The following is a 26,538-nucleotide window of genomic DNA, read 5'->3' as shown; positions in this document are numbered from 1 at the left end:
ATCATTGACCTTTGATAGGAGACTTAGTTTATCCTTTAAATCATTATAAAGAATATTAATGTTATATATCTAATATTCTTAATAATTTCTTCAATAACCACTTGAGGTGCAGAGGTATTATCCATAAAAATCCTATTATTTCTTTCTCTCTAGAGACTTCATATTAAGTGAGAAGTGAAGACCAACGCTCCTTAAGAACATAAATTTATGAGGGAAATATTCATTACATAAACAAAATTTCCTTGGGATTTCAATCTAACCAATTTTTAGAGGCCATAGTAACCTACCAAAATTTAAGAAGGATATTTGAATGATATGTAAATATTTTGAAAGGGGAAAAAAGGCCTCTTGGTCTATATATCATATAATCCAAGATTCAATGGCTATAATCCAAAATTTTAAAATATTCTAAATAGCCTACTCATACATATAATTTGACTTACAAGGTGGTGAATGTTCTTTCTAACATTGGTTTCCAATTACAAGAAACAAAAATTTTGGATGGAGAAATTAATATGAATAAAGACATCAAACCTCTCCTTGTATACAACCAAATTAATGGAAAACATGAAATATATCAAGTAATGATGGAAATGACACATTTTTTTTTTTGGAGTTAGTGAGAGTGGCAATGATTGTCCTATGGGGATGAGATCCATTATTACTAATGATGTCTCACATATTTTGTGGGTGATCTATAGAGTGATTTCCTTGATTTCCATTTTTCTTTGTGCCATTCAAATTTTGAACTAGATCTTGCTTGGCTCTACTATTTGGAAGATGGGTAGAGAACTTAAGAGAGTTGAGATGATAAATTATGAAGAGCAGAAGAATGATGAAGATATTTGGTATAGGATAAGGAAAGGAAGGGTTCCCCCTATCTTGAAAAGTTGTACAACTATGATAGAATAGTCACCATGATTTTTCTCCAAGATTGAGACAATGCCACCATAAATATATTTTGTATGGAGTTAGTGATAGACAATAATCTTGTTTATGATATCACTAGATTATCTATGAAGGGAATGAAATTTTATAAGGATAAGAAGGGTTTAGAAAATTCTATGAGAAGGCTCCCTAATATTGAGGGGGAGAAATATGAAATGGCAAAAGGTAATAACACTTACTATGTACCTAAGAAAATTAAGCTTCTATGGCATGAAGTTTTAAACCCAATAATAAAGTATTTTACCCTATATGGTAGATAAAATAGGGTTCATGGTTACCATTGTTTTCCTTGAATCACTTTAGACACAATATTCTGATGTATTTTCTATATTTTATTCTTTCCTCTCTTAGCACTGACATAAAAGAAAATAGGAAAACCCCTAATAATATATTTCTTCATCAAAGCATTATTTTGTTAATCTTTGAGTTTTTTTGGGATAAGGATCCTTACTACCCCTTAAGAATATTGTAGATTCTTATGATGAAGGGGAGGAGAATTTAAAGGGTTTTAAGAGGGGATGGGAAACTAAGGAGGAAAAAAATTTGTGGGCTACAATTGATTAATTGTGTGTTGTCTTTGATGTTACACAAATGTCATATCATTGTTAGTCAGTACATGCTGAGCTCACTTGGGCAATGAAGACAATTTTTTGTGTCTACTGAGCATTCCTATGGTTGCTTAGTTCAGAAAATAGTGTCTACCAAGTTCACTTGAGTGTTAAATAAAAGCATGCAAAAAATGAGTGTTAACTGAGCTCACTCGGTTAATGAAGGAAAGGTTGGATAGGATTAGTGTTAACTAATTTCACTAGGTTATTAAAGGATTTTTGCAAGTTTGTAATGTTAACTGAGATTCTATTGGTTAACATAGGAAATCACTTCTAAGTTAGTTTCTACTGAGCTAGGTCCGCTAACGAAGGATTTTCTTATTTTGGCATATTAAGCTTAATTAATTTATTATTGATTCTAGTCAACTAAGAGGATGAATGTTAATTCTTCTAAGTTGTATTTGAGCCAAATTGACAATATGAAAGGTATAAGTAAAAGTTCAAGTTGTGGTTTCAAAGTGTATAAGATGTGATGAATGAATTGAAAAGGGATGAAGAGAGGAAGTGAACTTGAAGGATAAGAAGAATATCCTCTTGGAGCAGAAAAGCTATATTTGATCAGAAAGGATTAAGTACAAGCTAGAATAGAGATCTATAATCAGCAATTTAGTTGCATCTCAATCAGGTCAATTCATTGTTACTCTCTAACAATTGTAGCAGTGATCTAAATCTCTTAATAGAGTTGGTTTAGCAGCCATTTGTAAATCTTCTAACAAGGTGGCAATTCTGTTGAATTGTCTAAAAGACCCCTAACAAGGCCACTCCTAATAGGGTGATTAAATCCTTTAATAGGGTTAAACCTAATAGTGTGTTTTGTAACCTTTAATAGGGTTGGCTCCTAGCAAGGCTCACTTTAGAAGAGTGAAAATTGTAACTAGTTACAATTGGTGGTTTTTCCCAAATTGGGTTTCCACATTAAATCTTGGTGTCATATGTGTTCATTCTATTTATTTTATGCTTGCAAACTAAGATAAATAATGATAATCATTGATAACATCTTAAGATCTACAAAATTAATTCATTATAGAATACATTTAGTATTTACCAAGTTACAAAACTAACTATGTGTACATTGAGTATCAATATTCAGAGTTTCTTTTGTGCTGACATCTAAGGGGTATGGGATTTATTTTTGTGGTAATTGATTCACCCCTCCCCTCTTAGTTACTCCTCTTATATTTCCAACAATTAGTATATGAGAATTTGGTGCTTGTAGAGAAGGTTTCAAGGACCTAAGCTAAAGATGAAGATGTATTACAAGAGAGAGATTCCAAAGATGAACAAAGACAACTTTGCAGCATGGCAAGGACTTATGAAGCTTCAGCTAGCTACTATCGGTGATTCAAGTTGAGAATATCTTGATACTAAATATAAAACTCCCACTGGAACATTGTTAGTTGAAGACATTTCTAAGAAGAAGAACCATAACATCATGATGATTGATATTGCATCTACTCTTAGTTATGTTGAATTTGATGAGGTAAAAGACTGTGAAACTACTCATGCAATGTAGACCAAAATAAAAGATATCTATGGAGGTGATAACAATGTAAGAAGAGCTAAAGCAGAAAGTCTTAGAGGAAAATTTGACCAAATGAAAATGAGAGAAGATGAAAACATTTCAAAATATGTGGAAAGAATCAAGGCTAGTATAAGTGCAATCAAAGCATTTGGAGGAGACATTAAGGAGGAAACTATTGTAAGTAAGGTACCTAGAACTCTTCATCCTATCTATGCAATCAAAGTTTTTGCTTTTCAAGAAATGAGATGTGATCCACATAAAAAATTAACCTTGGATGCTCTAGTTGGAATATTGGTAGCTTTTGAACTAGATAATTATGATAACTATGCTCCTATTTCCAAGAACATTAAGTCTATATTTGAAGCCAAACTCTCACTCAAGAAAAATGGCAAGAAATCAAAAGACAATCAATTAGGAAGTGAGGAAGAAATTGAAGAAAGTTTTAATAGTGACCTTTAAATTGTTGAAGCCCTACTTGAAAAGAAATATTCCAAAGGTAGAGGAAAGTACAAAGGTAAAATCCCTCTAATCTATTTTTCTTGTGAAGAAATTGGTCATATTGTTGCTAGCTACACAAATAGAGAAAGCAAGGATGAGAAGAAAAGCCACAAGTACAAAGGCAAGAAGGAATTCAAAAGTCACAAAACCTACAAAGACAAAGGTAAGAAAAATTATTTTATGGCTAAAGATTCTGATGACAGTGAAGATGAAATAGTGTATATTGTTGTAAAAGATGAATATGACAATGAAGGAGATAAGATGGCTCTTATCTCTCATGTTAGCAAAAATGATACATGGATTATAGATAGTGGATGTTTACACCATATGACTAGAGATAAATCAAAATTTGAGCACTTTGAATATTATGATGGAGGAAGTGTAAGATTTGGTAACAATGAACCTTGTTGCATAAAAGGAAAAGGTCATATCTCATTAACCAATGAAATTGTTTGTGATAATGCCTATTGGGTTGAAGGACTAAAGCATAATCTACTGAGTGTGGCATAGTTGAACAAGATTGGATTCAAGGTTGAATTCATGGATGGCAAGGAAAAACTGTTGGATGACAAAGGAAATCTGGTTGGATCAAGCAAGTAAACAAAAGGAAATATATTTTATCTTGATCTTGGTGAATGCTCATGTTTTATTGCTCAAGTACAAGAAAATTGGTTATGGTATAGGATACTATTTCATGTAAACTTTGATAATATGGTCAAGATAAGAAAAATTAGAAGAGTAAGAGGCATTCCTAGTTTGAAGAAACCTGATTTTGGTTTGTGCAAAAAATTCCAAATCAGCAAGATGGGAAAGACTAGTTTTAAAAGCAAAAGCTATCAGTTAGAAGAAATCTTAGAAATTGTACATACTGAATTACGTGGAGCTATTGGAATATAAAGTTATAGTGGGGAAATTTTTTTTATACTTTTTTGTTGATGATTATTCCAGAATGATGACTGTGATGTATCTTAAAGAAAAATCAGAAGCTTTTAAAAAATTGAAATGGTATTTGGCAAGAGTAGAAAAAGAAATTGGAAAGAGATTGAAATGCCTAAGATTAGATAGAGGTGGTTAATTCATCTCCAATGAATTCAATAAATTATGTATTGAAAGAGGAATCAAAAGACAAGTATCAACCCTTGGTACACCTCAACAGAATGGTATAGCTAAAAGAAGGAATAAATCCATCATGGATTATGCAAGTACACTAATGATTGAAAAGAATGTTGCTATCAAATATTGGAAGGAAGCTATCAACACTAAAGTTCATACTTTGAGCCAAGTTCAGCTTAAGAAGGACTCAAACCAAAATCCCTATGAACTATAGTATGGTTACAAACCTAATGTAAATTAGTTGAAAGTATTTGGCAACAAACGGTATATCTTGTAAAAATCTAGAAAAGGAAAATTTGATGTAAAAGGTGATGAAGATATATTTCTAGGATACTCCTATAGAAGTATAGCATAAAAATGTTTGAATTTTTCTACTCATAAGATCATAGAAAGTGCACATGTGAGAATTGATGAGTTTGCAAAAAAGAGTGAAGAAGACAGCAAAAAGGATCTAGGGCATTACAAAAGATTTGTTTACTATGAACCTGATACATTACCAAACCTATTTGAAAGAAATAAGATTCATCTCCCGAGTCCCCTAAATCTCCAATAGTTACCAAGTTGTAGGAAGTAAAAATTGAATCACATTCTGAAGGAAGCAAGTCACAATCAGAGGCTACTAAGCTAGTTCAAACCGAGTTTGATAGAACCAAGTCATAGGCAGAAGGACTTGAGCTTGAAGTTGAAGTTCATAATGAAGATATTGGAATTCATTCAGAGCCCAAAGAGCCTATATTAGAAAGATATGTCAGAAGGCATCATGCACTTAATTAGATCATTTTAGACAAATTAGGTGGAAGAATGACAAGAAGCAAATTAAAAGATACATGTTTACTTGTTGAATTTGAACCTAGAAATATTAAGCATGCCCTAGAAAATGAAAGTTGGATTGAAGCAATGAATGAAGAGATAGAATAGATAGAAAAGAAAAAAACTTGGACTCTTGTTCCTAGACCCAAAGATAAAAATGTAATTGTTACAAAAAGGGTATTTAGAAATAGGTTGAATCAAGATGGAAAAGTGTTTAGAAACAAAGCAAGATTGGTATGTAAAGATTATTCTCAAGAAGAAGGTATTGATTAATGTGAAACTTTTGCACCTGTCACAAGATTAGAAGGTGTTAGAACTCTACTTGCATATGCAACTCATAGAGGATTTAAAGTGTATCAAATAGATGTTAAATCTGCATTCTTGAATGGAATTCTCAATGAGGAAGTCTACATTGAACAACCAAAAGGTTTTGTAGATTCTAACAAAAGAGACATGTTCTTCAAATTACACAAAGCACTATATGGTCTCAAAAAAGCTGCTAGAGCCTAGTATGAAAGACTGCATAACTATTTGATACCGAATGGCTTTCAAAGGACAAATGATAATAGTAGTCTATATATCAAGGAAGGACTAGATAAGAAGATTGTGTTGGCAGAAATATTTGTTGATGATACTCTATTTACAAGAAATGATGAATTATGTAAAGCATTTTTAGAAGAAATGAGTAAAGAATTTGAGATGTCCATGTTTGGTGAGATAAACTTCTTTGTTGGATTGTAAATATAGTAGAACAAAAATGGTATCTACATCACTCAATCTAAGTATATCAAGGAGATACTAAAGAAGTTTGGAATGGAAGATTCAAAACTAGTTGGAACTCCCATGTCTACTGGACATAATATTTCCAAAAATGATGACTCCAAAGAAGTAGATTAGACCACAAATAGATCAATGATTGGGAAATCATAGTATGTAGTACATACAAGGCCTGACATTGTCTTAGCAGTTAGGATAGTGGCAAGATTTTCAAAAAATCCTAAAGAAAAGCACATGATGGAAATCAAGAGAATCATGAGATATCTGAAAGGTAGTGAAGACTATGGCTTATGGTACAAAATTGGTGGCAATATGGACTTAAAGGTGTTAATTGATGCTGATTGGGCATGAAGTGTTGATGACAGAAAAAACACTAGTGGAGGAGCATTCTTTCTTGGTAAAAGATTGGTATGTTGGACAAGTAAGAAACCAAATTGTACATCTCAATCCATAACAAAGGCAGATTATGTGGTAGCAGCAGTCAATTATTCTAACATTGTTTGGTTCAAACAACTGTTGAAAGGAATAAAGGTAGAAATCAATGATCCATTAGTCATATATTGTGATAGCACCAATGCAACCTATTTATAAAAGAATCCAAGAATGCATTCCAAAACAAAGCACATTGCTATAAAATATCACTTCTTAAGAGAATTAGTGCAGGATAAAGAAGTCAAATTAGAATATGTGAACACAAAAGAGAAAATTGTAGATATATTCACCAAGCCATTACCTAAAGATGCATTTTGTATCTAAAAGGTAAGATAGGGGTCATTCCCCTATTTGATGTTCACTAAATGAAGAATACTGATGCATCAACTTGAAGAAGTTGAAGATCAATCAGTTGATGTAGTATTAACAAGTGCATATTGCAAATGAATCAGTACTTAAGGTACATTGATATTATTAGAATTGTTGCCTTTGGCATGTGTTGTCAAAGAGGGAGAAGTTTACTGTCATATCTCTTATAAATTTTGTTATTCCAAATAGGGAGAAGTTGTATAGAAGGAGAAGTTCTATGAAGAAAAGTCATAGAGGGAGAAGTTCTATAAAGAAACATCAAAAAGGAAGAATATAATTGGCAGAAGATTGTTGTAGATACAAGCTCACTAACAGAGGGAGTCTTGTTCTAAAAATTTCATTATGCTATGAAATGTTGTGTTGTCATCAATGCCAAAGAGGGAGATTGTTGGATACAATTGATTAATTGTGTTTTGTCTTTGATGTTATACAAATTTCATATCATTGTTAGTTAGTACATGCCAAGCTCACTCAAGCAATGAAGATAGTTTTCTGTGTCTACTGAGCGTTCTTATGGTTGCATAGTTTAGAAAGCAGTGTCTACCAAGTTCACTCGAGCATCAAAGAAAAACATGCAAAAAATGAGTGTTAATCGAGCTCACTCAATTAATGAAGGAAATGTTGGAAAGGATTAGTGTTAACCAAGTTCACTTAGTTATCAAAATATTTTCACAAGTTTGCAGTGTTAACTGAGCTTTTGTTGGTTAACACAAGAAATTGCATTTATGTTAGTTTCTACCAAGCTAGGTCTACTAACAAAGGATTTTCTTATTTTGGCATATTAAGCTTAATTAATTAATTTATTGATTCCAACCAACTAAGAGGATGAATGCTAATTATTCTAAGTTGTATTTGAGCTGAATTGATAATATAAAAGGTATAAGTAAAAGGTCAAGTTGTGGTTTCAAAGTGTGTAAGATGTGATGAATGAATTGAAAGGGGATGAAGAGAGGAAGAGAACTTTAAGGATAAGAGAAATATCCTCATGGAGCAAAAAAGCTATATTCGATCAGAAAGGATTAACTAAAAGCAAGAATAGAGATCTATAATAAAAAATTCAGTTACATCTCAATCAGTTCAATTCATTATTACTCTAAACCATTGTAGTAGTGATCTAAATCTCTTAATAGAGATGTTTTACCAGCCATTTGTAAATTCTTTAACAAAGTGGCAGTTCTGTTGAATTGTCTAAAAGACCTCTAACAAGGCCACTCCTAATGGGCGGATTAAATCCTTTAATAGGGTCACACCTAATAGTGTGTTTTGTAATCTTTAATAGGATTGGCTCCTAACAGGGCTCACTTTAGAAGAGTGAAAACAATAACTAGTTACAATTGGTGGTTTTTCCCAAATTGGGTTTCCACATTAAATCTTGGTGTCATATGTATTCATGATATTTATTTTATAATTGCAAACTAATATAAGTAATGATAATCACTAATAACATCTTAAGATTTGCAAAATTAATTCATTACATAATACATTTAGTATTTACTAAATTACAACACTAAATATGTGTATGTTGAGTATCAGTATTCAAAGTTTCTTTTGTGCTAACATCTAAGGGATTTGGCATTTATTTTTGTAGTAACTAATTCACTCCTCCCCTCTTAGTTACTCCTCTTATATTTCCAAAACAATTATCCACCTCCTATGGTGAAAAAATAAGGTGGTTGGAATAATAAAATGAGAAAGTATGAGGATGATGAGGGTATGTTAAATGAGGTGAGTGGAGAGGAAACTTTTACCCTTAACCCTTCAAGTAGCAAGAAGTATGTTACCATGAAGTTTGTTACTTCTAAAGTTGGAGAATAAATGGAGGAAGATAGGATGGATACTTAAAAAGGTGAGGAAGGATTTGTTTAACCTTTACCCTTGCACATGAAGAAAAATACTAGAACTAAGAAGAATGTTGGTGAATCTAGTAAGAGTGAACCAATTGATGCAGGTTTGGCCACTCATTCTATTGGAAAGACTAGAGCTAGAAAAAAGGAAAAAATGGAGAAATATTCCCCTATTTTTGAAGATGGTGGTGCTAAGAAAGATGAAAAGGGTAAGGGAAAGGTTCAATGTTTAGTTGATTATGAGAGATGCATTGATCATGATATTCCTATCTATCCACATGGGTCTAAGGATTATGAGTCATTACCCCAAAACATAGGCACTCTTAGGGCCTCCTCTATTTAACTTTGGTATTTTAAGGATAAAATTGAGCTCAACTTTGGGGTTTTAAGAAGTAAAAAATCCAACTCCATATACTCCCTTAAGGGTTATGAGATGGGCCTTTCAAGAAATTAACTTTCTTAACTTAAATATCATGGCCTATCATCTAAAATCGAGGAGATGCAACAAAATGGTGGGATTAAAGATGCTCAGTAGGAGACTATTCTTGATATTTTCCCTTATGTCATATGGTATTCTAATGAAAAGAACAAAATGAAAAATTATATGAATGTGAAGGCCACTAAGATCTTTGAGGAGATAGAAAATCTGAGGCAATAAGTTGGTAAGAGAAATTATACAAGCTCAAGAAAATAATGGATCATAACTTCAAAATCATTAAGTCTTTTGTAGATAATATGAGAGCCTTGGTTGAAACTTTAGAGTCTTCTTAATAGGAGAAGGAGATTCTCAACCTTGATTAGGATAAAGAGTTGATTGCTAGTGAAGTGGAAGACCTAGGTAAGAGAACTAGAGCCATCATTAAAAAGAAAGTTGTCTCCTTGGAACACAACATTCATAAGATAAAGATTGTGGCTCTAAAATATGAAGCAAATAGAAGAAGAGGCCACTAAAACCTTGAAAAACCTTGTTAACCTTTAGTTTGTTCTGAGTTATGTTTTGTTAGCTTTGTATTGGTTATTTTCTAGTGAAGGTTTTTTGTTGTCTAACTATTTTATGCTAGGGTTCTCTAAAGTTTAATATTTCATAAAATCTTTGTAAAGTGTTTCATGTCCATTTAAAACATATTTTTGGAGTAAATCAAAACTCATAGAGCATCAAATTATGGTCTCAATTATCTAAACACTCAAATAACATAATAGAGGAGAATATCTAATAGGATACAAAAGCAATATCAAGAACATATGTCAACCGGCCCTTGGTCTATTGGTGAAGCTAAATGGTTCACAAAGAGCCCACTAGGGATCAAGTCTTTTTCAATGCAAAGTTCTGACATAATAAGGGATGAGGTCGAGATCATGCCCTGAGTGATTTTGATGGCATGGATTCCCCTCAATCCTTGGCTCTAAATTGAAGAGGTTTTAGGTATGTGTGGGCCTATATTGGGTTCCTAAAATGATTTTGTGGTGGCCTTCACTGGTTGGTAGCTTGTAGGCTTTGTGCCTCACTGGGATGCCTCATAGGTCTGAACCCTCTATTAAAAAAAAAATTAAGAACATATAGGGAAAGACAAGAAAGAAAAATAAAATTATTAGAGGCATGAGAGATTGCTACAACATTGAGACTACCTACAATCTTATAAGAAATTTTATAGAGGACACATTTAATTCAAAGGGACAAATATGTTAAGCAAGAAGAGTTAAAAAAATTAAGTGAAGAGGGTGCTAAATTGATCAGAGGGTCCTAATTCTATACATAATACAAAATTTTCTTATAAGAGAAAATATTTTGAAGGGATCATGTTTCTTCTTTGATGAATATTAACCACATTATGAGAAGTCTCAATGTGACACATTTATCAATTCTTACCTATAGTTGGGGAGTGTATCAAGAAATCTTTGTATTAGATATTCTTTAAAACAACAAAATAGGTTGCATTGTCTCAAAGATGGGAAAAATATATACACATAATTTTTTCCTTAAAATAAATCAAATATCTTGTATTAATTTAGTAAGTGATATTTCTTATCTAGTTAGTTAATTATTATGGTTTTCTTCTCTATTTAGTTCATTAAATAATCTCATTATTATATTTTGCAAGCTTCCACAATCTATAAGTATGTTTGCAATGTCTCTAGGTTTGATTGTGTATCAAAAAAATTCATCAAGTTTTTAGATCACACTCCATGATACATATGCATTTCATTATTCTATATCAATTAAATAAGCTCATTATCATTTAATCATAATATCTTTCTTATGACAAGCTATCCTATTTATTACTTCCAACCCCACTATTTCACTCACTTATGAAATGTGGGACCAAAGGGCCTCCAACTACCTCCTAATTACCTTCCTTTATCCCACATTCAATAGACAAATTTATATTCTTATACTAAAACTATAAATACCTCCCTCCCTCCCTCCTCTTGCATTCAAGCCTGATGTAGAGAGCACAACTATAAAGCTTCAAAATTGAATTCCCACTCTTGCAATCAACCAACTAGCTATCAACTCTTCAACCTTCTTACAAGGTTTTAGTACACTAAAATCCTCCAATGGATCAAATAAACAAATTTTCCAAGTTCATGAAGAATCCAAGGACAAAGAACCAAATGTGCACACTTTATGAGTTTTGCACCAATCTCCCACAACTAGTTCAATACTAGGAAAACACCCTAAAAGTTTTTCCCAAGGGTTATAAGATGTTAAATGATCTTAGGGCACCTATTTACCATAGACTACACCACTAGTTTGAATCATACACTTGCACAAAGCCTCAAACCCCAATTTGGCCTAGTAGCCTTGTGAGCCCCTTTTAGCCCTCCTAAAATGGCTCTTTGGATCTAACTTCAAAAATTTTAAAACAAGACCCAAAAAAAATTAGGTTTTTGAATACCATTTTTAAAGTTACTTTAAACCCAAAAGAACCAAGTTCTAGCCCCACTCCAACATTCCCTTTCCTTCATAAAGCAACACAAACCTAAGTGATCAAGTTAGGCTTGGTTTACAAAGTAACCAATAGGTAATGGGGTCATGGAAATGAATTCAATACTCAAAAATTACCAAAAACACTAAAATATCTTATTTCTAAATTCTTAGCCCTTCACCAAGTCTCGAACTTCTTTCATTCACAAATCAACACACTATAAGAGGTTAAATCCTTCATGGCACTTGACCTAGGGCTTGGTTGGAAAAATCACAAAATACATCCTCCAATTTTGGAACCCTAGAATCTTCAAAAGGACCCTACTAACTACCATTTCCCAAGTGTCCATGAAATTCTAACCAAGGAAATTGTAGGTAGAGGCCCATCTTTGCTAAATGCACCAAAATGTTGTCCTAAAACCTAGTTTCACTAAAAATGCAATAACTTGAGAAAGAAAACACTTAGAAAAATAATATTAGAATAAAATGAAATCTGATTCAAATATCTATCTCTAAAATCTATTAGATCTAGTTTGGCAATCTATAAATTCATGCAACATGCAAACAACAATAAAATGACTCCAAAGCTAAATTTTCTTCTTTGCAACTTCTTCCTATCTATGCATTAATGCCCTCTAGACCTCACAAATGAGGTATATATCTCTCCTTTGTATATTTAAATGGTTACAACTACTATTTTAATAGTTATAACCCTTTTCCCACCAAGTTACAATTTTGAGCAACTTTTACAACTTTTAACAATGCAACTTTGCACAAAAGTGCAATTTTTATATTTTTCACTTAATTCCACTTCTAGGACTTGGAAAAGGTTCCAAAATACATAAAAAAAACTAAAACCATCTAATCCTAGGCTTTATTGACCAAAAACATTAAAAAACTGAAAGTTTCCTAATGAGCAACTTTTGCTTGTAAATTGCATAAAGTGCCTTAAGCATACAAAATGGTGTCTTTCTTTGATAACCATGGACTTTTCATCCAAGGTTCATTTATTCTAGCCTAATTAGGTGAAAAAAAACATGAAAACCAACATATAAACTAAGTACCTTGGTTCTCTACACCATATTCCCCAAGTGAAAAGAAACTCAAGTCTCTTGAGTTGGAATGTCTTCACGTTTGCTCCCAAGCTTGATGATGTCTTTCTCTGAAAGCCAACTTTCATCCTCTATTGGTTTGTTTTACCACTTGACCAAGTATTTATAATATCCTTTCCTCCTTTTCTTTTGTGTGGTAGGTTTAGGCACTTGTGGTAGTTCTTGTAGTAAATCAGATTCTTCTTCTTGTTGCACTAACTCAAATTCCTCATTATGATTTGGACCCTTGAATGCATAGATATTTTCCACACTAAAGATAGGAGATATTCCTAAATTAGTAGGCAAGTCAATTTGATAGGCATTTTTCCCACATTTCTTCAAAATTTTGAATGGTCTTCTCTTCTTCATCATTAACTTAGTATACTTCTCACTTGGCATTCTCTCCTTCCTTAGGTGAATCATTATTAGATCCCCTAGCTAAAAATGTAAGTACCTTCTCTTCTTATTAGCATGTGCCTTGTATTTTATTGCTGAAATTTTCAACTTATCCTTAACTTGTTGATGGATGCCCTTCAAAACATCTACAAATTCTTTAGCTTGTGCACTCCTCTTGTGACTATCTCCCAAGTCTCTCAACTCCAACCTCTTGGATGGCCTCCATATACAATCTAAAATGGAGTTAAACCTATACTTCCATTCATAGAATAATTAAATGAGAATTTAGCCTATGGAAGAACAACATCCCAAGCAACTCCATGTTCTTTGGTTAGACATCTTAGTAGGTTATGATGAACTATTGATAACTTTAGTTTGGCCATTTGATTAGGGATGGTATGCTAAAAAAAATGATAGTTGTGTTCCTAGTCTCTCCCATAATGCTCTCTAAAAATGTCCAAGAAATTTAGAATCTCTATTAGACACAATGTCCAAAGATAATCCATGGAGCCTAACAACTTCCTTAAATAAGATGCCTGCTATGTGAGAAGCATCATGAGTTTTTTTACAAGGTAGAAAGTGATCCATCTTAGAGAAATTTTGAACAACAAAAAATATGCTATCAAGTCCACTTTTAGTCCTAGGAAACCCCATGAAAAATTCCATGTTGATGGAGTCCCATGGCTTACGGGGTTTAGGTAAAGGAGTATATAGTCTAACATTTGATAGTCTCCCTTTGGTCTTTTGACAAATCATGCAACATTCTACAAACTTGCTAATATCTATCCGCATCTTTGGCCAATATAAAAATCTTCTAACCTATTCTAGAGTCTTATCAATGCCAAAGTGCCTTATAAGACTCCCACAATGCTTCTCTTTGACAATGTTCTCCATAACTGATCCTTTAGGTACACAAAGCTAATTATCTTTAAAAAAAATCCATCTTGTAATATAAACATAGAAAAATTAGTATAATACCTTTCATTCATTGTTTGAAAAAACTCATATGCCTCCTTGAAGTCTTCATATGCTGCATACATGTCCTTCATGGCTTCAATACCAACACTACTCACTTGAATTTCTTTTACTATCAAATTCATCCTACTAAGGGCATCTACAACTTCTTTTGTTGTCCCCTTCTTGTGTTTTATGGAGAAAGTGTAAGCTTGGATGAATTCCATCCACTTCATGTGCATGTGGTTCATCTTTCCCTATCTATTCAAGAGTTAAGATCTTGATTATCAGTAAAAATAATAAATTCTTTGGGAAAGAGATAATGCCTCCACTTTCTCAAGGACTAAACCAAAGCATACATTTCTAAATCATAAGTTGAATACTTTTATTTAGCTTCATTTATCTTTTCACTAAAGAAGACTATGGGCCTCCCTTCCTGGCTTAACACTCCTTCAATTGCCTTGTTAATAGTATCGCATTCCACTTTGAACGCCTTGTGGAAATCAAGTAATGCTAAGATTGGTTGCTCTGTAACTCTTCTCTTAAGATACTCAAATGACTTATCTACCTCATTATTCCATACAAATTTAATTTTTTTGCCCCCTTTTATAGTATCAATCATAGGGGCACAAACACCACTAAATTTCTTCACAAATTTTCTATAAAAACTTGCAAGAACATGAAAACTTTTTACCTCACTAGCTATCCTAGGTTTAGGCCAATTTGGAATTGCTTCTACCTTGGATGGATCCATCTTTAACTAATTTTTGGAAATGATGAACCCAAGGAACACCAACTCTTCTTATAAAAATGAACACTTCTCCAAATTTATCTTCAATTGCTCCTTATGTAACCTTTCAAAGACTAACCCCAAATGCTTTAGGTGCTCCTGCCTACTCCTATTGAAAACAAGAATGTCATCTTGATAAACAACGCAAAATCTATTGATAAAAGGCTTTAAGACTTCATTCATAAGTCTTAAATAAATGTTCTAGGTGCATTAGATAGGTGAAATGGCATCACACGCCATTCATATAGTCTCTCATTTGTCTTGAAGGTAGTTTTCCATTCATCACCTTCCCTATCTTGATTTGATAGTAATCACTCTTTAAGTCCATCTTTGAATAGTGACTTGCACCTACTAGGCAATCCAAAAGATCTTGAATTCTTGGCATGGGGAATTTATCTCTAATAGTTATCTTGTTAATGGCTCTAGAATCTATACATAGCCTCGATGTACCTTCCTTTTTAGAAGCTAGTATGACAAGTACAACACAAGGACTAACACTTCCTTATGAAGCACCTGGCCAACAATTCTTCATTTTGTCTTGCTAATTCTACATTTTGCTCAGGGGTAAACTTGTAGGCTGCCTTATTAGGTAATATACCACCTGGTATCAATTCTATGCAATGGCCTATCTCCCTTTGTGGTGGCAAACATTCTAGTTCCATACCTACAACAACACTCTTATATTGTTCCAACAACTCCCTGACCTCTCTAGGTCCTACTTGATGTTCCATACTCTTGGCTTGGAGATTAACTTTGACTTCCTTCTTAGGTCTAACTATGATGGAAAAACATGGTGTTTTCTCCTCCTTAAAGGTCTGAAAAAAAATCTTTACCTCCTACAATCATGACACTACTCACCCTATGGCTTCCATCATCAAGGAGTGGCCTCATAGTGTAGATTTCTCCATCCTTGGTTATACTATTAAATGTTTTGTTTCCCATCATGCCTAGCATCTACACCATATTTCCAAGTCCTATCTAAAAGTAAATGGAAAGAATCTATTTTAGTCACATCACATAGATTTTATCTTTATACTCCCTAATCTGAAATTATACCCATACTTGTTCACCAATCAAGGCATGTTTCTCCTTGTTCAACCAAGACACTCTATAGGGGTAAGGATGAGGTATTGTTTGCAATCCTCACCTGTCTACCATCTCCTTAGAAGTAAAATTATCATTTGAACCAGAATCAAAAATAAGTTTACAAACTTTACCACTTACCTTGCATGTGGTTCTAAAAAATGACCTTCTTTGTTGTGGCTCCTTATTAGTAGGCACCTTCAAGAGAGTTTTTTCCAGCATGAGATACTCTCCTCTCTCTAGATCTATTATATTGTCATGAGAACTTGTACTTTGTACATCCTCATCTTGCAACAAATTAATTCTTCTTTCACTTGGGTTTCCCACTAAGCCTTGCTTCTATGGACACCTAAAAGTTTGGTGACGCACTTGATTGTAATTGTAACACCTTCCTATGAAAACACTTGTTCCCCTTCCACCAAATATACCTCTTTGATTAGGTCTCCTTCCTCTAAAGGAACCTATAATTTTTGTATAATTCTTAGCCCCTTGACTCATGCTAGCTTCCCCTTGGTTTATTTGGGTAGTTTCCTCTTCCTTGAAATCTACCTCTTCCTCTACTACTTTGTTTACCTTTTCTTTTTTGTTTCTCCTTAATCCTGAGACAAGTTGATAACATTTGTGGACTGATTCTATTGTCACAAAGGTTAGTTCATCTTGTACACTATATCTAAGCCCACTAATATACCGTGCAAGATTTTTCTTTTCATTTTCATTCAACTTAGCTCTAAGAGTCAAAGTATGAAATTCTTGAGTATAAGCACTTACATCCATGTCCTTTTTCTTGAGGTTATGCAGCCATTTGTGGAGTAGCACTTCATAGTCCTCTAGAATAATTTGCTTTATGATTTCTTCCATCATCCTCTTCCATGTAGAAATGGGTTGCTTCTCCTCTTCTACCCTTTTATCTTGGAGACAGTTCCACCAACTTAGGGATGGTCCCTTCAACTTGGCTTTTGCCACTTTCACCCTCTAATTTGTAGGTATCCCCTCTACTTTTGCAAGTATCCCATCTACTTAAAAATGGTTTTCAAGAGCCTCCAACCATTCCATGCATGCCCCAAGTTCCAACTTTCCATCAAACATATGTAAATCCCCTTTGTCTTTTCTTCCTACCCTCTGTAGGGCTGCTACGATCCTCTGATCTTCAGGCATGTTAGGCAAGTTACCTCCATCTTCTTCTTCTTCTTCTTCAGAATCCTCATGGTCTCCTCTCCATATTTTCCCTTTCGACTTATCAATTTCTCTTCTCATTGCTCTATTTTCCTCTGTAACTGTCCCGCTCTCAGCCATTTGTTCTTTCACTTATTTTTCCAACTCAATGTTCATTATCCTCAAAGGGATATCTTCTCCTTCTATCATTTTTTCTTTCCCAAAAGATACTTAGTGGTTTTGATACTACCTATTGTAGAGAGCACAACTAAGAAGCTTCAAAATGGACTTCCCACTCTTGCAATCAACCAAATGGCTATCACCTCTTCAACCTTCTAACAAGGTTTTAGCACACTTAAATCCTCCAATGTATCAAAGAAACACACTCACCAACTCCACCAAGAATCCAAGGACAAAGAACCAATCTTGCCCACTTTATGGGTTTTGCACCAATCTCCCACAACTAGGTCAATACTAGGAAAACACCCTAAAAGTTTGACCCAAGGGTTTTAAGATGTTAAATGATCTTAGGGAACCTATTTACCACAAACTACACCACTAGTTTGAATCATACGCTTTCACAAAGTCTCAAACCCCAATTTGGCCTAGTAGCCCTATGAGCCCCTTTTAGCCCTCCTAAAATGGCTTTTGGATCTAACTTCACAATGTTTCAAAAAAAGACCCCAAAAAAATTAGGTTTTTCAATACCCTTCTTAAAGTTAATTCAAAGCCCAATCTAGCCCCACTCAAACATTCCCTTTCCTTCGCAAAGAAACACAGACCTAAGTGATCAAGTTAGGCTTGGTTTACATAGAAACTAGTAGGAAATGGGGTCATGGAAATGAACTAAATATTAATTAATTAATGGAAACACTAAAGTAACTTATTTCCAAATTCTCATCCCTTCACCAGGTTCCAAACTCTTGCCATTCACAAATTAGCACACTACAAGAGGTCAAATCCTTCATGGCACTTGACCTAGGGCTTGGTTGGAAAAATCACAAAACAAATCCTCCATATTTGGAACCATAAAATATTCAAAAGGAACCTACTAGATACCATTTCCCAAGTGGCCATGAAATTCCAAACAAAGAAATTGCAGTTAGAGGCGCATCTTTGTTGAATGCACCAAAATGTTGTCCTAAAAACCTAGTTTCACTAAAAATCCCATAATTTGAGCAAGAGAACACTTAGAATGATAAGGCTAGAAGAAAATGAAAGCTGATTCAAAGATATATCTCAAAAATCCATCAAACCTTGGTATGACAATCTGTATAGTTCATGCAATATGCAAACAATAGTAAAAATGACTCCAAAACTAAATTTTTCTTCTTTGCAACTTCTTCAAATTAGTACATTAATGCCCTCCATTTCTCACAAATGAGGTATATATCTCTCCTATGTATATTTGAATTGTTACAACCAATATTTTAATAGTTATAACCCTTTTCCCAACAAGTTGCAATTTTGAGCAACTTTTACAACTTTCAACAATGCAACTTTGCACAAAAGTACATTTTTTACATTTTTCACTTGATTCCATTTTTAGGACTTGGAAAAGGTTTCAGAATGCCTAAAAAAAACTAAAACCACCTAATCCTAGGCTTTCTTGACTAAATACATAGAAGACCAAATCTGCCTAATGAGCAACTTTTGCTTATAAATTGCATAAGTGCTTTAAGCATACAAAATGGTGTCTTGCTTTGACAACCATGAACTTTTCATCCAAGTTTTTTTTATTCTAGCCTATGTAGGTGAAAAAAAACATGAAAACCAAAATATAAACCAAGTATCTTGGTGCTTTGCACCAAAGCCCCATGGCATCTTTATTAATTCTTACATATAAATATCTCTTGCATTTTTTCTTAACTTTTTTTTTCATTATCTATAAATATATTTCTATATAGTTACAATTTGAGTTTTCATTCTTATCTTTAATTCCTCCATTTATTTACAACCTTTTGTGTGATGTGATATGAGAGCAAACAATACTTAAAATAACCAAATTGTGTTAATAGGATGGCAATAGAAATAAGTTTTCATATAATGCATTTAGTTATTTATTAAATATTTGTATTTATATTTTCATAATAATTTCATTGTTTGTAATGTTGGAAGAATTAGATCTTTGATTTGGTATACCATTTCCCTCATCCTACAGTATCGTGTATTTCTATTTTTAAAAATAGTTGGCTTCTTGGGTAGTTACTATAACCACTTTCATAAAACTTCATTCTAGAGAGTTATTCAACTTTATAGAGTTTTGAAAAGCCTACTTATGCTAAAGTATTTCCAAACTTGATGAAATTTCAAAATAATGTGAAATGTTTGACTATTGTGCACCATTGAGGAACCTTCCACACAAGGACATCAAACATCCAAAATATCTTATTCTTAACTATACTAAATTATATTCTATTAAGAGACACAATATGATACTATATCTAAGATATAAATCAAGCAATTAATGATACTTATTACCATGGTTAATTAACAAATACTCAACACTCCATACTTGATTTTTACTTTCTTGTTTCTTCACCATGTCCAAATACATGTATCCACGCACATGTCTTCACAACTTAGTGTATTTCATAAGTCATTAAGTATTAAATGCATGATTATAAGATAACCTTTCTTATTATCTTATCTAGAAAATTATTGAAATGTCACATAAATGTCAACATAAATGCTCCCAATTTTTATACGTAGAGGTTTTTACATTCATGTGTGAGTATAATATGGCTTAAGTATAAAAACTAGTTTGTAAGTTAAAAATCTTGTATGGTCTTAGAGAATCACTTAGAGAATGGGCTAAAAAAATTTATTATTTTGTTTTTAGATTATGATTTTAGAGATATCAATTTGTCATTATGTGTATATATGATGGACAATGATAATTTTCTTGTCACCTTAATATATGCAAGTATGTTTTTCTTTTTTAATAATAAGAATGTGATTCATCATTTGTGATCTTGTTTTTCACAAAAATCTAACATGAAAGATTTGGGAGTAACCAATTACATTATAGTCATGAAGATTAGAAGAGATACAATAAATAAAATTCATCATTTGAGCTACATCAAGCATGAGAAATAAATGTTTAAAAATTCATCATATTAATTTGTAGGATTTTGAGTGTTCTTCTTTCAATTGTGATGAGTTCATCCAAATATGTCTCAACTTGAATACTTATCCCAATAATTTTATGTGTTTAATGTATGTTATCGTCAATAGAAGACTAGACATTGTCCAAGTAGTGGGAGTACCTGGTCATTTCATGGCTAATATTTTACAAACATGTTCAGAAGTGATTAAGATGGTTTTCAAAATTTATCAAACACCTCTAAATATTCCTTTTTTAAATCATGGTGATTCATGTAATTATGAGTTAAAAATTGGTATGCGATGTCAACACTTGACATTTGATAATGTGAAATATTTGATTACTTGAAATGTTTTATCATATCTTGGTAATATAAGCTTGATGATAAAGTGAGACATTGTACTCCCTTTATCCACTATAGAGGTTAAGTGAATGACTATTCACACACACACAAGGAATAAATATGGCTTAAGGGATTTTTTTCATATGTGGGTTTGAGTTAAGATCTCAAGTTCTATATGTTTAGAAAACAACCTAACCATTCATGTGGGTATGAAACATATTAGTGTTTAGTACTATTAGCCATTTTAGGAAACCCCTAATTGTATTTCCCTTTAAAAAAAATTGTGCCCTAGGTCTCTAAGATCGTTGATGTTGTTCACATTTTCAAATATGCACAGGAAGGTTTTTTAAATAAAGCCCTAAAACCCCTTAAAAAATACCTTTTATTATAAAGTTTCTCTCATGAAAGCATGTTTACCTTGGTTCCTGACCTATCTCCAACCTAGGCTTACCTTTGGTTATCCCATCCTTTGTTTCATTTTAGTTTCTTAACCCAAGAAAGACTTTTGTGATTATCAGATCTTAGATGATCAACGATCATCACTTTCCTACTTTTGAAAGATGCATGAAGTTTAGACAAAGAGAGAAAGTGAGCATTGGATACATGTCTTAGTAGGACCTGGTGGTGGTGATGTAGCATTGGAAAGGTGTCAAAATTCTGGGAGATCTCAATGGATTGAAGGAAGAAATGTCTCAAAGGCCCACCATCAATCATAGCTATCAAATTTTAGCAGATCAATGCTCATTGTTTTCCCAATTTCTAAAGATGAATGAAAATAAACTAAAGCAAGAAAGTGAGCATTCAACACATAGACATAGTGGGAGAAAACTTAGGTGTGGACTACAAAAGTGTGTGTCAGAGAAAGTTGATAGATCGACATGTTTTCGTTGGCCGAAGGTGCTGACTATGACAAGAATTTCAATTTGATAGAGATCATTGATTGGATGTAGATCAATGGTTGTCACTTTCTCACTTTCGTAAGTTGCACAAAGATTAACCAAAGCAAGAAAGTGACATAATGACATGTGGAAATGGTAGGGCCATTCAGTGTTGTGAATATTCAAAGGTTGTTGTTGGTTCTAGATGGTGAGTCTTGATTTGCCAAAAATGCAGAGTGTAAAAAAGGGTATTTCTTTTTCTTGATTATTGAACGAATCAAAATCAATGATAATTTCTTTCCCACATTTTGAAGATGTGTAATGTTTAACCAAAGTGGGAAATCAATGAAGAGATGCACATCCTTGTAGGCCACTTCTTTTATAGCTAGTAAAGATGTTAAGAGAGATGATAGGTTTTTGTATTTGATTGGTTGTTATACAGAGTGGGGCTAGGCACATGAGCATAAATAATTTGAGACACATGACATTTGAATCTCCCAAAGTTACAAAAGGAAATGGAACATAAGATTGCATAAGAAAATAGTAATGGTTTCCAAAGCCATGAAATATAGCTAGGCATATGATTGGGAGGTAAAAGAAGCAGTTAAGAGATAACTTATGAAGTTACAAAGAGGCTCAGTTATCCATGATCAAGAGATCACAAGGAAAGAGAAGTTGAATTCCAATGTTATGAAAAGCTATGATCGTAAGATCATATGGGCTAAGACACATGTTGGTGATGCTACGAAAAGGTTTATAAAATGCTAGGCATAAGTTCATGGCTCCAAAAGAAGACATAGCTTTTAGTTTTTCAATCTTATGATAAGCTATGGCTCATAAAATTGTAAGAAACATAAAGGGCCTCTTTCAAAGATACGAAGGGTTTGAATTTTAAGTCATCGTAGGCTTGACATGGTAGTGAGAAAGAATAGGATGATCCCATAGAATGCTTCAAAGATATAAAGGCCACATGGTGAGGTTGATTGTTGAATTCAATTTACTTGATGACACAACTAACCTGGCACTATTGTAAACACTATCAAAAGTGGCTCATTGATGGTGGACAAATCCTTTGATCACCTAAAACCACATTTTTGGTGTTCTTGGTGCCTAATAAATACAAATTTCATTCTACCACCATCATGGTTATCCATTTACCAGTTAGAGAAGTTATGGATGTCATTTATGTCTCTTCAAGGCCTAAGTTTGCATATAAAAATTAAGTTTTTGTGCATAGGGATGGGCACCTAATCAAATCTTCCTTCTGATCTACATGTGGTTGTTGAGTTAAAGCAAAGATTGAATCTATGTACTTTGGGAATATATTGATGAACTATGTAGTTCTAGGAACAGATAAGACTAAACATGCTATTTGGTATATCAACCCTCTAGATTAGACTAGGTAGTTTGATTTCATGCATTTCCTTCTCCCTTTTCCTTCTAAGAAGTAGTTAGGAACATTGTAATAGTGAGGAACTCAACCTTCTCTAGAGACTCAATCTCATTTTTCAAGTCCCACAACTTGGAGATTGTTGTTTCATATGGTTTCCTTTAAGTCAAACTTCAAACAAGGATGAAAAATTTTGTGACAAGAGTTTTTGGCATGCCTGGTGGGGCATACATTGAAACACTTCTAAAGTCTACTAGTTCACTAGTGTCAAGAAAGGAACTTCAAACTTATGTTGAGGAAATAGTGTTGCTCCTAGAATTTCAAGCCTTCAAGAGGCTCTCATTCAAAGCACTTGGAGACTCCATCTCTACATCTTGGTTTCAAAATCATAATTGCTATAAGTCATGCCCAAGGTTCAAACAAGGGCATCTTCTAGAGGCATTTTTTAGTTTCATAAACTTTCATTTCAAACCCTTGGAGGAAAAGAAGTAGACTCTCTCTATCACTAGTTAGGAGTTCAAGAGTAGCCCATACACCTACTAGATCTCTTTCTACTCCTCCAGATGATGGATCACAACCTAGAGTACCATATTTTCATCTAAATAGATCATTATTCCATATGACCCTCCTTAGGAATCAAGTTTTTGCTACCTTCAATGGAGTCAGTCCTCTCATCTTAGCCTAAAGACATGATATCCCAGTATTTTCTCTTAAAAGTCTACCAAATTTTACCAGTGAAAATTCTATTTCCCCAATAGAACATATTTAGGAAGTTTCCAACATCTACAATACACATGGTATTATAGAGGATCATGTTGTTGTTAGAATTTTAGCTTCATCACTTAAGGAAAAATCTTTACAATGGTATAGGGGATTACCACATTACTCTATCAATAATTAGGATGAGTTAGGAGAAGCATATGCAAATATTTTGAAGATAAAAATGATCACCTATCAATTTTAGAGAAGTTGACTATGATTAAGAGAACACCCCATGAATATATGACATATTTTAATTATATATTCCAAAAGACATGAGATAAAATACCTACTGTAGTAAAACCTTCCCCTGGTAATACTTTTTTGTATTACCTAAGAGCTTTCAATAGTAATATTGCTACTAATTTACAAACCATGGGAGGGGATACCTTACTAGTTGCATATGAAATTGCCATAAGAGAATAAAATACCTTGATTTAGGGAGGAAAGTTAGCCCCAAGGCCTCTAATTCCTTTCTTTCCTGACATGCCTACTCATCAACCTATAGTAGCCCTGATTCCTACCACATCCACAAGTAAACCTTTTTCCATAACTCCAATAGCCTCTACATCTTCTAATGAGTTAGGAGAGTTGAAGAACATGATTTAAACTTTGATGAAAAATATTGACAAGATCAAGGATCAAAGAACAAATATGGCTAGGAAGTTTCAAGACCATTTCTCAAAAATTCAAAATATGAGTAATAAGTTGGTGACCTTGGAAAGGAAACAAACTCAATGTAATAGGCCCTTTCAGTCTCATTATCAAAACCCCACATATAATAAGAAACCTAATCATGGTCAAGGTTATGTTCCACACAACCAAAATAGACCTATGGGTAATGCCTCTACTACAAATACAAGCATAAATCCAAAAAAGGACATTAGTTTCTCAAAGAAATCTAGCTTGACAAAAAGAACATTTTCCTTCTTGAAATTATTTATATGAATATGGCCTATGCCATAAGGCAAAACCATCTCAGACATTAGTCACATAGGATCAATCAGTAGGACAATAGTATGGTGTTGGTCAACCTATTGATGATTCTCATTTACAACAGCAGGGTGATTGTTCTTTTATGAACCATTAGCTAGAGGAGTATTTTCATGCCAACCATGATAACTATGATGCTATAGCTCATAATACCAGAAGAAAAATAAGAGTCATTGAGAGTGTTGCACCTCCTCCATCAAAATAGGCTTCAACTTTAGATGTTTCCCCTCATGCTCCAATTATAAATGAAAAATCTAATTTTTCTCCCTAAAAGAAGAAAAACATAAGCAACAAGAGGTCTACTAAACCTTAGGTTGCTCAAATTTAGTCATGAATTTCTATAGTCCCCAAGGCTCCAGTCAAAGCAGTTGACACTCCTCTCAACATAATAGATAATATGGAGAAGACTAGTGTTAATATTCCTATGTGGGATGTTCTCATTATGCCACCACAACTAGAGCTACTACAACAAAAATTAAAGAGTGTGGAGGTGTCAAATTAGTCAGCTACCTTAGATTATGCAACAAGTTTGGTGCAGCCAACAAAAGAAGGGGGCACAAGTAAGAAAAACAAGCCTCCTTTTTATGTCTCCTTTGTTGAAGTTTAGCATCTATCAAAGAAATCATCAGATTATACGTACCTATGCACATATATATATATATATATATATAAGTATCTTAATTTTATGATTGCCTCTAATTCATGTCACGTTGGCTAATGACACTTGCTATTACACTAATCAAGGATTAGTTTTTTATCAGTGATCTTGCTATGTCTTAACTTCATGTAAGCATCTAATAATGAATCGGGCTATATATAATCTTAGACAAAGTTTGATTATAATCTCTGTGCATTTTTTATATATGTAATTTTTGTATCACACCTAATTAGTATCAAGCTTGCTGTGTTGTTGTGTATAACACTTGATAAGTATCAGGCTTGTTATCCTTAACTAATCAAAGCTTATAGTATGAATCATGATCACATAGGGTCATGTCTCTTCTATATGATATATATGCTCACTGAACTTGGAGACAATACAATATCAAGTACTAACATATTTGCAGTCCCAAGATCATTCTTTAACCTACAGTTTCAAAGTACACATTGTTAGCATTGGCCATTGAAGATTGAATTTGAAGATTTATACATCAGCATTAAGAAAGGTAAGACTATTTATTATCTTTACCAGTATTTCTATCAGAGATCCTATATGCAATAACATGGTATCAAATAAATTTTGATAAGAAATTATTACTTAGTAATTACAATCCTTTTGATAAGAAGTAATTATTAAAAAATTGTACATATTTATTTATAAAACTTAGAAAAAGATTTTCAATCTTCTCAAATCAAAATGGCCAACCACGTAAGACTAGAAGATAGGTCAGAAGGGACAACAAATTTTCCTTCATGGAAAAATCGTGTTATGATTATTTTAAGAGAAATTGAATTATAAGAATCTATAGAAACAAATAAAGTCATTCTTGACAATGAGCAAGAGAAAAATACATGGAAAAGACATAATAACAAAGCTATGAAAATAATTATAGATTCTATTAAAGATCATATTCTCCCTTCAATCTCAAATCTTAATACAACATTCAAAATGTTATCTAAAATTAGAGATACTTTTGAGATTAACAATAGTAGCAGACTGATGACATTAAAATAGGATTTATTATACATTAAAATGAATAATGGAGAATCTATAACATCATATTTTATGAGAATATTTGAACTAAAAGATCAACTT

At 33.1% G+C, this 26,538-nt stretch overlaps 1 pseudogene; it reads right to left on the bottom strand.

Annotated features, from left to right (window-relative positions):
* Positions 1–17,454, bottom strand: part of LOC149560899 (uncharacterized) — a 54,113-nt pseudogene extending 36,659 nt beyond the window's left edge.
* Between the last annotated feature and the right edge of the window lie 9,084 nt (positions 17,455–26,538).

The sequence above is a fragment of the Cupressus sempervirens genome, chromosome 4 (assembly GCF_028749045.1).
Source record: "Cupressus sempervirens isolate cs-2001-9-10 chromosome 4, ASM2874904v1, whole genome shotgun sequence".
Taxonomy (NCBI): domain Eukaryota; kingdom Viridiplantae; phylum Streptophyta; class Pinopsida; order Cupressales; family Cupressaceae; genus Cupressus; species Cupressus sempervirens.
The sequence above is the reverse complement of the archived record's forward strand: the minus strand, read 5'-3'. Positions and strand labels throughout refer to the sequence as shown.